This window comes from Rhagoletis zephyria, unplaced genomic scaffold (genome assembly GCF_001687245.7).
Source record: "Rhagoletis zephyria isolate East Lansing unplaced genomic scaffold, Rhagoletis_zephyria_1.1 Rzeph_scaffold_00053, whole genome shotgun sequence".
NCBI classification, from domain to species: Eukaryota; Metazoa; Arthropoda; class Insecta; order Diptera; family Tephritidae; genus Rhagoletis; species Rhagoletis zephyria.
In genome coordinates this window covers 397,257-411,916 of record NW_016157137.1, presented here as the reverse complement: position 1 = coordinate 411,916, position 14,660 = coordinate 397,257, and positions in this window count along the sequence as shown.

Below are 14,660 nucleotides of genomic sequence, written 5' to 3'. Positions count from 1 at the left end.
CACCCTAATGTATCGACATATTTATTTTTATACTTACATACATACGTATGTATGTACATAAATACACGTGTGACACATGACGCACGTTATATACGATTGCTGCTGTTGTTGGTTTCTGATAAATAACAACCAACTGGCCAATGGACATTTGTAGTGATAACAACAAACAACACACCGTTATATTATGCTGTGAATAAATTATCAACAAAATGACATGACAAAGTATCGCTTGGATAGCGAGTGCATTCATCAACATACATACATATGTATGTACATACCCAGCGAAAAATCGGTAATCGCTTTTAGTGGTAACGTGTTCGAGAACGCAATGCCGTATAATGTGGTTGTTGACGCTTGCCTGGTTATCAGGTTATCTGCTTAAAAATAGTATTTTTGTAGTGTGTTTTATTGTTGTACAGCAACAAAATACACTACAGAAAAATTATATTTAACCAGATAAACTGATAATCAGGCAAGCGTGAAAATCCACAATGTCTTCTATTTTTTCGCTTCTTTCAGGCATTGCCGGTAATGCATAGTAGAATGTTCTTCAATATTTTTTTAATTTCACTGCTTTGATTCATTACGGGAAATGCAAAGTAGAATGCTTCATCGTAGTCAGCTGAAAAATAGAACGACTGCCCAAAAATTCTTTTCTATCGTTGCTTTCTGTGGAAAATTCCATCGCATAAAAATCATGTTTTGCTTTGTTTAATTTACAGTGAAGACGAAGTCAGTCAATGAAGTGAAGTAAATGAGTGAGAAAGTACAATTTTAAGTTTAATTAAATATGTATGTATGTACATACCGATTTTTAAGCAAGATCTAAATACTTAACTGATTTATACAAATATTAATTAATTTTAAACTTTTTAGACAATCTCTATTATCTGTTTTCAATTTAATATATCTACATACATACATAACTGTGTACTTATCTAGGCATTCTTTATTAGTTTCTCTTTGTTCGCTTCTCTGGATTCTGTTAAGCCATGCGTTCTCCCTTCGTTCGAATGTAATGCTGCGGGTGAGGGCTTACGGCTAATGACATGCTCATGTTACAATAATGCCTTCTTAAAGCGAAAGGGTAAGCGATTCCCATCGCCTAATTCGATGTCATTTTAATTTCTGTGGAAATCGTGTTTTTTGCTGGGTACATACCAGTACCCACATATGTACATACACACAAATGCCACTAAAAGCTGTCATAGTTCATAGACTCAACTGCGCCTGCGCTTGCGCTTAAGAGCTGTGTGATTCAGCTGGGCACTCAATCGTTCGATATTATTATGCGCCTCACAAAACCCAATAAAACAATAACATTCGAAATACCAACAATAAGAACAAATAATAAATAAGGCTAACTACATATGTTTAAATGCAGCTTATGCATGGCGAGTTGTCCAATGCTACTCTCTTTTCATTTGTTGGCTTAAATTTGAATTATTTTTTTTGTATGTTTTCTTTTTTGTTGTTTTGTCTGCTATTGTTTTTTGTAGTGTGTTGGTATTTTGTGATTTTTATCGGCAATTTAGTTAATTTGAAAATTTAGATTTTATGTATTTACCTTACGTTTGTTTTGCTGGAATAAAATTTCCGTATAGACAAATTTTCGAGTTGAAAATGAGTCCATACAAACTTCAAGCAATAAGTGTATGCCCATATTTATGTTTATAAATTTATTTATAATAGTATGTATGTATGTTTATCTAAATGTCTCACTAATTCTCCTAAATTGCTTTCTAATTAAATTTAGATGGTAAAAGATAACGAAATTCCTTTGATGCTAATTTGTTGGCTACTAGAAACACATACCCAAAAAGTTGTAAAACATTTTTAATATTTTTTATGCCACACTCAAGCCACTTTAATACCCATATTTCTTTCCTTACATTGCAGTTGCCTGTTGTTCAGTGACTAATATTTTCCATCTAGTCATGGCTTACTGCTTACTTGCAACACAAAACTATTCAGAGATCACATACATATGTATGTACGTAAATGTGTACTTATTTGACTTCATACTCGTATGAATATCTACATATGTAGTTTTATTTTCATGTATGCCCTCTGACTGCTCCAAATTTGTAAATAATAGCCGCTTTGTAGACGTTTTTGCCAGCTTTTGAACTATTTTTGCAAAGCGCGGCTGTTCATTGTTCAAAGTGACATTTTTCAAACTGTAGCACTAATTGAAAAGCTATTAATGAGAGTACGAGTTTTTTTTTTGGTGCATATGAAGTCATACTACATTTATATATATATATATGTATATAAGTATTGTTAGATACCTACAAGCGTGCATATGCATATAAGATATGTGTGCACGCTAGGGTGGTCCAAAAACAGTTAAGTCGGAATTGTAATGCTCTCACCCCCTAGAATTGTTCTATATCGAAAAAAAGTAAACCCCCCTTTTTTTTAAATCAAAAAATATTTAGAGGTCGCTCAAAGCGCTCAAAGTTTTCCATGAATTTTTATAGGGGAAAAATAAAATTTTTCGTATAAATAGTATAGAATTCTTGAAAATCAATATTTTTCGATCGGAAAACTCTAGTTCTCTTCAGGAGACTTTCAATAATAATACCCAATTGTTTATTTAACCAGTTTTTAAAACTAACGATTTTTTATTGGTCGCTCTATTGCATTTTTCGAGGTTTTTGTGGGTTTTTGGCGGACCTATAAATTATAGTTGCGATGAAAAAATGGTTAAATAATTGCAGAACAAAAGAGTTTTCTGGAAGAAAAATATGGATTTTTAACTATTCTATACCATTTCTACGAATCGCCATATAGAATACATGGAACACTTTGAGCGTCCTTTAAATATTTTTTGATTTCAAAATAAAAAAATAAGGGTCTACTTTTTTTCGGTATAGAACAATCGTAGCGGCAATTTGTATGCTCTCACAAATTCTGACTTTACTTATTCACATGCATTTTTGGACCATTCTAGTGCATATGCCATATAAGACATGTGTGCACACCTTCATGTAACCATTTACCCTTATCTGTAAGAAATTTTATTTGTATAATTTTGTAGTCAAAAACGATGTGAGTTCTTTGTGAGGGCAGCTCACTCAGCTAAAATAAATTAAAACAAGTAAGAAAGTCCAAGTTCGGGCGGAGCCGAATATTAAATACCCGGCGCAATTATTAAATATATGTTTTCCACCTTTGCGAAAGCTACCGCTGGATGGTAAGCCGGGGTGTATCAATTTTGAGTAAATTAGCGTCCTTAAATTTCGAAATATTGAAGTTTCAAGCATTTCTGAAATATACCGTTATATGAAAAGCGGTCGTAATTTTAGTCCGATTTCAATAATTTTCAACGCTTTGCTTTTATGTGGCAAGCACAATAACCATACCGAGTTTGGTTCAAATTGCTAGAACNTTTCAGTTTTCTAAGCTTAAAAAGCAGGCTCCAAAGATAGACATTGTAATGGCGTTTGAATGAGAATTTGGGGATTGCCCTAGCTTGTTAAGGTCGGAATAAGCTTTGAATAGTGATTATGCAACTTTTCTAGCATGTGTCATCTATCCATACATATATGTATATCGATGGTCGTCTGCAGTAACAACACAACTCAAAATTCCAAAAAAAAAAACCTAATACTTTAAGCGTCTCATGTCTCATGTCAATGTCAAAGGGGGTGTTGTAACACCCATACAAACGGAATGTTGCATACTGCATAAATCTGATAGCGTTTTCTTTTCTCAAAAAAAGTTCTGCCCTTTTATATGGGAACTCTTGCATTGCGTTGCCCTGAAACCGGAGAAAATGTTGCGTTCTTTATATGAGAATGAAACAGAAAATATACTACTCCATCACAATTTATTTATAGAACTTATAGCGTTTTCTTTTCTCGAAAAAAGGATGCTCTTATTCTGCCTTGTATTAGCGCTGTCAAACTTTCATGTTCTTTTCTCAGCCCTTTCACAAGCGTCGTGTTCTTTTCTCAGCAGGTTGCGCTCTGATCCGGCAAAAGTGCTGCCTTTTCAGCCCTCAAATAAACGTGAGGGTGATAGTTGCACGGTTGATTTTTAATTTACGCTTGTAATAATACAATTATTTTGCGTATCAGAAAGAAGCGTTTTGCTTTAAAATTACTAAAGACTTACATGCCAAGTGAATAACATATTGAAACTGCTTTTCACCTATTGTCATCCCTGGATAATCTGGAGTCGATGCCCGAAATTTCAAAAATATAGGTACAGCTGTTCCCGAGTTTTTTTAAGCAAAAAAAAAAATGTTTCAAATAATTGCAGGCAATTGAAATTAATTTCAAGTATTTTCCAAAAAAGTGGAAGCATTCAAACGTAATTTTTTTTTCTTCGATTTTTTAACATCAATAAATTTAAGACTAGAGTTTTTATTTAATTGCCACGTATTGATCGACGCGAAATTTATTTTTCTCTTAATTAAAAAGGGAAACATGAAATCTCTTCATATTTGGGCTCTCAAAATTGATTTGTCCATAGCAACTTATTTTTATATATTTTACTATTTATTTTATATGTTAAATGGGTGTTTAACTTTCATTTAAAAGTTAAATAAATTTTAAAAATACAATTGCTGTTGAAGATAAATGTACTAAAGCCACATACCCAATATATCCAATATATGCTGTAATTTCGAAATAATTACCTTTTTTGCTTAAATTACATGTGGTTACTTTATTTTTTTTTTAAGATATTAAAAATCTCAGCAAAAATTTCTACTTATTGCATTAAATATGGAATTCCTCAAAATAACATGCTGTTTCTAACCTTTTTTTTTAAATATAAAAATAACACATAAGAAATTAAAATATGTGTAGATACATACATATGTGCGTGATGCTGCGATTGTGTGTTTAGTGATCGTTAACTGCGCACTCTGATTTGAACAATGCAAACCCTGCTTAAGTTGCCTTTTTCATTGCAATCTCAACTAATTTTAAATTTCATCATGTTTAAATATTGCATAAGGACAGTGAATACATACACCTAGATACATTTAAAAACGACTCTGTCAACGTAATTCAGTTGTCTCTCTAACTGGCGATCAGTTATTTAGCTGCGATTTTGGTCACTCCCTGACATACATATGTAGCTAAACCGACACTAAATGCTCTGTGACATTTTTATCGTGCAACATTTTGGCGTCACAACTATTTCCTTTAATATTTAACTTTTTTTCATTTCGTTGTAAGTCAACAAAAAAAAAATACATATCTATTCGAGATTTGTCAATTTATCTGACAATGCGCTATTGTTTTAGGAATCAAAAATAGTAAAAAACTAAAAATATCTACAAAAATAGGAAGTGGAAAATACATACATACATAAAAATGCAGTGGTAAGCAGAAATCAACAAAATTTTAACGCTGACCGCTGTGAACCGAAAACAAATTTCATAGCGCGCAGACAAACACACACACACACACACATACATAAACAGCAGTGGGCCAAAGCAGACAAAGGCTTTTGCAGAAGGGCGCGCCCATCGGGGGGGTAGACGCAATCGCTTGCATGCGGACGGACAACTGCTGGACAAGAAATGACAAATGATTTGATATTTATTTGTTTTCTATGGCGTTTGGAGTTTGGCCCCGGCGTGCTGCTGCTTTTGTTTAGCGCGTTGTTGTCTTATTTATGTACATAAATATATATATCTTTTTTGGCATTTTTTTTTCAGTTTTAGTTGACTCAATTGATTTTGAGCGCAACTGCAATGCAACGAAATTTTTTATTGCAAGTTTTGGCGTTTTCTGCTGCCAGCTGCCACCCACTACACCCCACACCACTCAGCCACTGCTGACAAATATACATAAAACATACATTCATACATATGTTCGCGCGCATAAATTTATTGTACATTTATCGTTGACTGTTGACTGCTTTTGTTAATATTTTTTTTTTTTTACTTTTATATATTTTATAGCTGGTTTTTTTTTATCTTTTAGCCAATTGTTGCCTGCATTTTACTGCTGCTGACTGCACAAAATTGTTGTCGCTGTTTCTGCCACAGCTGTTTTTCTTATTGCTTAGCATAGCATTTGCCCTACTCACGATTTCGGTTCGCACGCTCGTTATTTTTGTAATGCATTCTTCTATTGTTTATTGTTGTTTTCACTCTTGTTTTTTTTCCTTCTTGCTGCTGGTGCAACATTTTCTTTTCCAAAATTTTTGTCGCATTGTTTGGCATCGATAAGTTGTTGATAAACGGCAGTATATGAGTATTATAAGCACACACACACACACACACACACACATACACAATTAAAGAGATGTAAACAAATCCATACATTTGATGTCTGCTTATGTGCTGCAATGGGGGCAAAATTTGGGCGACTTGAGCGAGTGCGGTTGGGGGCGTTTTGTCGCCGTTTTAGTGAAAGCGCTTCGCTTGCCTGACTTCATGGGCGCTTTTGTGCCTACCTACCTTTCTCACACATTTCAATAAAGTAGTAGTATTTTTTTGTGATTTTATTAGTAGCCGAGATTTATTTGTTATTTTATCCATAGTTGATGTCTTTTCGTAGGAAAAGTGAATTTCAAATTTTACTTTTACTTTCTAGTGACATAATACACAATTCTTTCTTTAACAAAGCCCGTCCTCTAGGTGTATGTTAAATATTTGGCTTCTCATGCAACTTAATCAATCAACCTTATGTATCTACATAAATATTTAAATTTGTATATGACAAAGTGTGAATGAGATTAATTTGCCTCTGTTCGGTGAATTTTATATTCAAAAGACATGCCTGCTTTGTTGGTGACACTTTCATAGCGGACGGCACTTGCATTAAAATTGTTATTTTCTTCATGTAACATATATGTAGACATATGCATACGTTTGTAAATAAATTTGTAGAAATTTACGGAGCCAATAATCCGTTAAATCTGTAAACAATTTTAAATCCTAAAAAAAAGAAATTGGAAAACTTTTTGTTCCTTACCAAAACCCCTTTATTTTTTAACAATTAGACATATAGCTCTTGCGATTCATCTGGTATCGAAGCATTCGGCATTGATCACTATCAGTACTACTATTGCAGCTATCGTGAGGACGAAGAAAACGAAACATTGAAAACTTGATTCGCCACTTCACGGGGCCTGGAAAGACTTAGGCGGCGATATCGCCATCAACACTTTTTCAAGTGCCTGTTAGATTTCAGCTTGACGAAAATCCGTAAATTATGGCACTTGATTAGTCGATCTTGTTAATTTTATTTCTCGCTAAATTGTCAAAATCAACGCCGAGGTAATTGAACGCTTTCAAAACGGGCCTTAAGCCTAAATTCGCCTCCATAGGGGACCTGGATGTGGGCAGCTACCACGTCCTAATCTAAAGGGATGGAAAAGTGCATTTATAGTTATCTTTGATGATTACCTCCAAATTGAATGAAAATTTCGTCTTCATCGATAAACAAGGTAACACAATCGCTGTTAAACTGCTGTAAATCGCTGTAAGCAGCTTAAGCAGCCTTTGTGGTGCAGCAACGCCTCCTCTCTCTTAGATTTTACTTTCAAGTTTCTACATCGGTTCACTCAAATCGCAGTAGGTACTAAGGACCGATCAGCAAACTAAGTTAGACAAGGACCTTTAAATATCCACTCTTTAGGAAGGTTATACATACATGTGAGTATAGTTACAATAACTTGACACTTGAGAATTGAAGCAGAGCATCCAAAACAGCAGGGGGTGGTACGAAAAATGAATTACAAATTGTCAACAAAATTCACACGCGTACAATGAAAGTATTCAGAACGACAGAAAGAAGTGAATCAAGAATAGAGAGCTGCAGTTGGAGGACTAGGTGCAAAGCAGAAGCAAAATGACAACGGCAAAGTCCAGCAAATTAAATTCGGTTTAAGTGATAAACAGGAGCTGACAAACAAACAAATACGTACCTGTGTGTGTTGTGTATGTGTGCTAAGATGCCCACTGCTTTGAATAAGCAGAAACAGAGTAGAAGCGTAGTGCCACAACAATTGATGTTGTACGCTGTATGGCCGCATACGTATGCACGCATGTAAGCATGTACGTATGTATATATATGCAACTCATATTGGTGGTTGGCGGGAGTGTTGTGGTTGCAGTCATAAATGCAAAGGCACAATTTATTTAATAATTCTACCTTGATGCAGCAGGTACGACACACACACACGATCCAGAAAATAATCTTCTATATATTCTATCATTCTTGGGAAACACATATATGTATATGTATGTAATATACATTTTATCTGCTGCTTCGAACGGAGTCTAATATCTAGCAACACAGCAACATGTTGCGCAAATTGCATGTTGCTGTCGGACTAGCTGTTAGTAGCTGACAATAACACATTGCCACAAATTTCAAAAAATTGAATGTAATTGCGAATCGGACCAGCTGCATTCGATTAAGCTGATCAAATGATGAAAAATTACAAATGGATTTGTTAAATTTGGTTATCATTTTTGTTATATCGTATTTGCAGCTGTAGATTCAAAGGGGGTAAGCAGTTTTAGTGCCCATTATATTTTAGTTTAATAAAGTGCATCTTTCAATTAGCTAATAATTCACGTTGATTTTTGATAATTTTTTTGCTGATGTGGAAAGATGTTTTTTCCACACGTTTTTATGTAAAAAAATACGAGAAATCAGCGCCATTTTCTAATCAGTTAAAACTTGCACTTTTTTATATTAAAATTTAATAGGCTTTAAACCTGCATACCTGAAATTTTTGTAAAATAAAAAAAAAATCATTTTGATGGAATTATTTCAAATTCAATTTCAAATCGATATAGAAGGTATGATAACTAATTTTTACAAATCCTTTGATATTCATTAATATTTTGACTCCCCTAAATGAATGCAATTGCTTTCATTCCCGTCACTTTTTGTGTGTGGCACTGTGTAATAAATCGCCATGGTATTTCAACAACAACAACAATAAACGCTTGAAGCTCGAAACTGGGCTAGACGAGACAGCTAGTATGTAGAATGCAGCAAGTAAGGCAAGTACTTTGAGCGCCAGACAAATGTGTTATGTGATGCGCATCATGCAACATGCAATGTTGATGTTGTTGTTGTTTCTACAATTCTGCACACTAGCTTATTGCATGCAAAAATTTATGTCTTTCTTGTTTTCTTTTTTTCTTTCGACCTGGTTGCTGTTTGTTGTAAAATTTTCCTTTTACAACTTCCTTTGTCCTGCTGTTCATTCACTTATTGTGCTCGCACTTCCTGGCAAGCGCAACACACACACAATTTTAATTTCGTAATTATTCGGACACGAACAAATTTTCGAATTCTCTACATATGCACACATATCATACACATATAGTATTTTTTGTGTGCATGAGTATGAAAATACGAAGCAACAAAAAGTTACAAACCGCAACCAACGTTGCAACAGCTACAAATTAAATTTGGAATTTTCTTCAAAAAGGCAAATAAGCAGACTTTTTTTCGGACACACGTATGTTTATGTGTGTGTACATTTAAATTAGACTATACAATTACGCTTTTGAGTGAGTATTTAGAGTAATATAAAGTTTTTATTGTCGATGGTATCAAAGTTCTATGTATAAAACCATAACGCTACTGTGTTGAAGCAATAATGGATAAAACACAAAACTTAAGTGCTTAAATTTTCTATAAAAAGTTCTATAAGAGATTTTTTTGGTATGAGGAGTCTATTTCTGCACCTATCCTTTTCTTAAAACTTCCACCAGAGGCCGAATAATGAAACTTTTCACATTTTCTTCTAAGCCAATTTTCGCGATTTGGCAAGCTCAAAATTGATCCTAGACCCATGGGTTTTAGGAAAACTGGCTTAGAATTACACGTAGAATCATACTATGCTATACGCACATAATAAAAAAAGGGCATAGTTAAAAGATTTAAATTTTATAAAAAAAAAATAAGTTTAAAAAAATTAACACCAATTTAATCTTAAGCATTTTGAAATATGTATCAAACTTTAATAATAGCATATGAATTTTTTTCATTGAAAATATCATAATTTTGTTCAAGTAAAAAAGCATTGATTTTAACAAACCTTTTATAAAAGAATGTTTTTAAATTTTTATATTTTAGAAATTTAAACCAAAAATAATTTCCTTCAAATTTTATATATTGAAAACTTCTAGCAAAAAATGAAAATAGCATTAAACACAAGCAGTTCTTTAACTTAAAAGTATTTTTTGGTGCATGTAAATTTAAAATTTTATAAAGCTGAGTTTCTTTCATTAAAAAAATAATAATTTGAATAAGTAAAAATAATAACTTTCTATAAGTAAAAAAACTTTGATTTTGTATAAAATTTTATAAATTACATTTTTAATGAGATGCTCAAAATTTAAAACTTACATCGCAATAGAAATAATTATTAAAAACAGTAATTTCTAAACGTTTTCAAATTAAACTTTTTTAGAAATATATTTTAAAAATTTATTATATTAAATTTTTATGTTGTAAATAAATTTTAACAAAAATTAAAAAGCAATGGTTTAAATTTTCAGTTTTAATTTTTTCTTGGCCTTTCGAATTCCTGAGACCATAAATATGCACCTTTTTATTTTTTGTGCTTTCCTCGCCTTTTTGTCAACGTCACGAATTGGCTGGCAACTTTTCGTGAAATCTGTCAACGCATATTTGCGATATTCGAATACATTACAGAATTGCAATTCATGCTGCACGCAAAAACAATGACAAAAAAAAAAAACAAAAACGCAAAACCAAAGAGTTGAAGCTTTTCTTTGACACTTACTGCATATTTTTATTGTGCTTGTTGTTGGCATTGCAATTTTCATAGGAATAATGTAATAATCCACAACTTGTCAAATATAGTAAATACATATGTACATACATAGTACGTAAATGCGATTTGCTATTCGCACATTTTTTTATTTTATATTTTTTGGAAAACTTTACGATTTTTACCTATTTTTCGGCTGTGATTTGTTGTTGTCACTACTGCTGCTGACGGGAAGTTGTTGCCTTTGCTTGCTGCGTCTCATGAAGTTTTCCACGCAAATGTCTTGCGTTGCAAGGAAATTGAGTTTCATAAATTCTTCTGCTGTTGCCATTGAGTTTTGTTGCCACCTTAAGAACGATGGAGTAACTGCTTTTGGCGGCTGCGTGCGTTGTGTTGTTGTTGCTTATTTTTCCTTGCTCTACGTATGTGCTTACATTCCCCTTAATTTCCTTTTAACACCTTATATTTTTTGCTTCGATCTTGCATTTATTTTAGTTGAACCGCATTCTTTTTCTACCAACCGCCAAATTCCTCGTAACTTCATATTTCCTTAGACTTCAACTTTCTTTCTCTTCTCTTGAAGTTCATTTTGCACTCCTTGCGAGTGTATTGTGGCATTTGTTGGCTTAATTTTAATCTATCTGTAAACTTATTTCTAAAAGGTATTTTTCTGATTACCAAACCATGTCTCCTATAATATTTTATTTTCATTAGGAAGGAGAGAAGCTAACATAATATGCACAACTTCTCCGTGACTCGGACCTCATTATTGGAGATGAGATTTCGATGGTTCCTAAAGAAGAACTAAGCGTAATAGATCGACTTTTGAGAGACATAATGAATAATAGTTATCCTTTTGGAGGCAAAATCGTTCTGTTTCGTAGAGACTTCCGTCAAGTGTTTTCTGTCGTTAGATATGGCAGTAGGACGGCCATCGTTGAAAGTTCAGTTAAACGATCACCTTTATAGCGACAGGTTAAAACTGGCTTAGAAAAAATGTTTGGCATTTGCTGTTATCTTTTACAGTTGTTTTCATTTCTATTACAATTTCTTCCATTTCTAATAAAATTTATTCAAAATATGTACACTAACACACTGAAGCAAAAACACTAATTAAATCACCAAAAACACACCTACAGCCTGCTAGGAAAAACGTTAAGAAGAAGAGTTACTTTACTTATGGCATTGTAAGTTGCTTTATGATTTCTAAGAAGTTTTGTAAGGTTTCAGTTAAAATGACACAACGGTAGTTACTGCAATAAAACAAACTCCTGAAGCAAATATGTAACTGAGTTAATTTATTTCCATTTTATTCCCAAAAATTTATTTGTTCATTTTTTCCTCTTTTTGAATTTTGTTAAGCGTTAGCTTGCAATTCCCAAAAAGTTAAACCATTAACTTCAAACGTCCGTTCTTAAGTCAATCAAGGCGTGAGTGAAAGCATGAGTAAAGGAGTTGGTGAGTGAGTGAAAAGTGAGTAAGCGAATGAGTGGCCGCCACAGTGAGTGAGTGAGTAAGAATTTATGTCTTCGCTTTTGCTGTCAGCGCCGTCATTCCGTTTGGCTTGCGCTGGCTTTTTTCGCGCTACTTTCTCTCTGTGCCGCTAAGTTAGTTTGTCATGCTAGCTGTCATATCAAATGTTTTCATTTGACATATACATGACTTACACATTTTCTGAAATACGCTAATTTCATTCGAGAAGTTGTTAGAAATTTGTTCATTTATACACAAATTGGATTTTTTCAGTGGAATATCTTCAATTAAACAGGATGTTAAACAAAGTGGGGATACAGATTCCTCCGCAGAGGAATTCTGTCAAAATAATAAGAAAATGGAAAATAAATACCAGTGTCTCTAAAAAGTGTTCAATATCATTCAAGGCTGTAAAAATTAAAAAAAAAATATCGAGATATTTTTGCTCAATATTTTTTAAAGTTTGATTTTAGTATTTGTTACGTAAAACTACATATATGTTAGCTACCTATGTATATGTTTTTAATTATAATAATAAATACGGAAAAAAACTCGATGTTTTTTTTTTGGTATAAAAGTTTCAAAAACGATTTGAAACATTTTTTCGATAAAAAGATATAGATACCTTTTGCATTTTTTTTTATTTTTAGTAAATTTTTAAATTATTCATATACATATAGTTTTTCGAAGTTTGAAAAACTATCTGAAAATTATTTCCAAAAGATATCTACATCTATTTATCGAAATAATTTTTCAATAGTTTTTCAAACTTTTATCCCAAAAAAAACATCGATTTTTTCCGATTCTATGTATGTATATAAAAAGTTTAAATTATGTCATGCCTAAAATTTCGCTAAATTTTTCCGTAGTTCGATTTTAATTTTTTTTTTGTGTTTTTATCTTTAAAGTTTCTCAAATATTTTTTTATAAAGCAAAATTTTTATTTCAATATCTTTATTTTTTCATAAAATTTCTTAACAATTTTAGTAATTCTTTAAACAAAACTAAAAATGGTTAAAAACTATACAAGTTTCATTATCGAGTTTGTTTCTTAAAAATATCGGTTTATATCTACTATGTTTGTATATATGGGTAATTTTTTTGGTGTGAAATAATTTTTTTACGGTGTTTATCAAAAAAAAAAAACAAGCCAGTTAACTTTTTAATCCAACATGATATTCGTAAATCTGGGAAATAAATTTCCGGAATTTTAAACTCACAGCGAAGTATGTTTCTTAAAATTTTCGCAGCTAATAAACTATTTATCGGCGAAAATCCGTTATGTAATCAAAGTATTCGTCATTACCTCGGCTCTCCACAAGAGTGTGAGACAGTTTAAATAAAAATTGCGTTTGTTTAATATTTTTAATATTTTTTTTTTTAATAAATTTTTTTGTTCTGTTGCTATCTTAGTTTATTTATTTAACATATTAGCTCATATTTCTACTGTCTAGAAAGTAGAGGCCAGTCCAGAAGGAAATGTTTGATAGAAAAGCGTGTTTGTTGATTACAGGCAGAAGTTGGGGTTCGGTATTGTATCCCTTACATACGGATCTAAATACTTGTCACACTTTATGCAGTATACATACAAATTTTAGAATAGAGAAGTGTGTGAATTTTGCATGGAATGACCCATATGCATCTTTAAATTTGTATTTTTATTTTTTCATTTTTATTGCAATTTTTTCATGAAACAATTAAAATTTAAGAAAATTGATTAACTTTTCCTACACTTTCCGAAATATTGCCGATAATCTCTAGTAGCACACTAGTGTATAATTTGATGTCAATTTGTGAATTTTGGTACAATCTAATCAGATTCGTACCAAAATTAAGAAATTTACACCAAGTTATACACCAGTGTGCTACTTGAAAAATTTCTAGGAAAATCCACGCAACCTAATATATATTTACCGTTAACTAAAGTACCTTTCAGATAAATATACATCTGTAAACTTCCACTCTGCAAACTTGCTTTTCCCCATGCTATTGCGACTCCATGTAACCGACAACAGAGTCGCTTATCGAAGCTCTGTTACAAAACATTTGCTCCAGCTGTTAAGGCTAACAGAATCAAGAAAATTAGAGCTGTTAAATAGCCAGTGGAATTTAATCTTTAGATGACCAAAGAAATGTCAGGCTATTGTTCGTTAAGTTTAGCTAAAAGTTGTTGATTTTAAAGCTATGAGCTTAGCTTACGCACACAGCAACATACTTCAGGTTAAGTTATTTTGGTGTTAAAGGATTCAGTATGCATACATACATATATAAATGTTTGTAATAAAAATGTGTATAGATAAACTTAACGAAACTTTTTTGTATAGAGCGCTAGTGCGCTGAACCCAGAGCGCGCACTGCATGGCAGAGCGCACCATCAGCAAACAGAAAAGTGAGTTGATGTACTCAAAGAGCCAGCACTCCTAGAGCGATTGCAATTGACAGCCAGAGCACGA